This window comes from Miscanthus floridulus, chromosome 8 (assembly GCF_019320115.1).
Source record: "Miscanthus floridulus cultivar M001 chromosome 8, ASM1932011v1, whole genome shotgun sequence".
Lineage (NCBI taxonomy): Eukaryota > Viridiplantae > Streptophyta > Magnoliopsida > Poales > Poaceae > Miscanthus > Miscanthus floridulus.
The window spans coordinates 37,861,954-37,862,639 of record NC_089587.1 but is presented as its reverse complement, the minus strand read 5'-3'; positions in this window follow the sequence as shown (position 1 = coordinate 37,862,639).

The following is a 686-nucleotide window of genomic DNA, read 5'->3' as shown; positions in this document are numbered from 1 at the left end:
GCTAGAAGACACTCTGATTTGTTGTAATTATGCCAGAGGACACTGCGGGCCGGTTTCCACCGGTTGAGGAGAGAGAAAAATTCAGTTTAGACATCCGGTGCCCCTGAGCCACGTTTGAGTCTGGTTGGACTAGCTAATAACCGACCCGAGCCTGGTCTAGTTAACCGCCTGTGCCCCTCTCTCCCTCAGTCCCTTTGCCATGCGGGCCCCTCACCCTTTCCTCGCTGACGGGTGGAGCCCACCCATCATCCCCCACCTCCGGCTCTTCCTTCTCCTCCGCTCCTCTCTGCCCTGACCGGGCGACCGAGCAAGCCGCGGACTGAGCCCCGTCTGTGCTCCTCCCGCGTCCACCGCAGCCGCACGGACTAGGCTCCCACTTCGTCCTTGCCGAATCCCCACCATGAATCGCTCTCCCACGCGCGCACGGCGTCACGGCCTCCATGACCGGCATGCTCGAGCTCTCCGTGACCCAGCCCCTCTCCGCTCCCTCTCTTCCTATAAAAGCAGGGAATCGGCACCGCAACTGCACGCCACACCCGCCCCGACCCTCTCCAAGCTCTCTCCCTCACTCTAGCGCCTCTAATGGCCGCCGCCGCCATGGCTGATCCCGGCCTGAGCTTCCGATCTCCTCACTCCGGCCATCTACACTGCTCCTCTTGGGCTCTACAAGCTCGCAAGAGCATGAC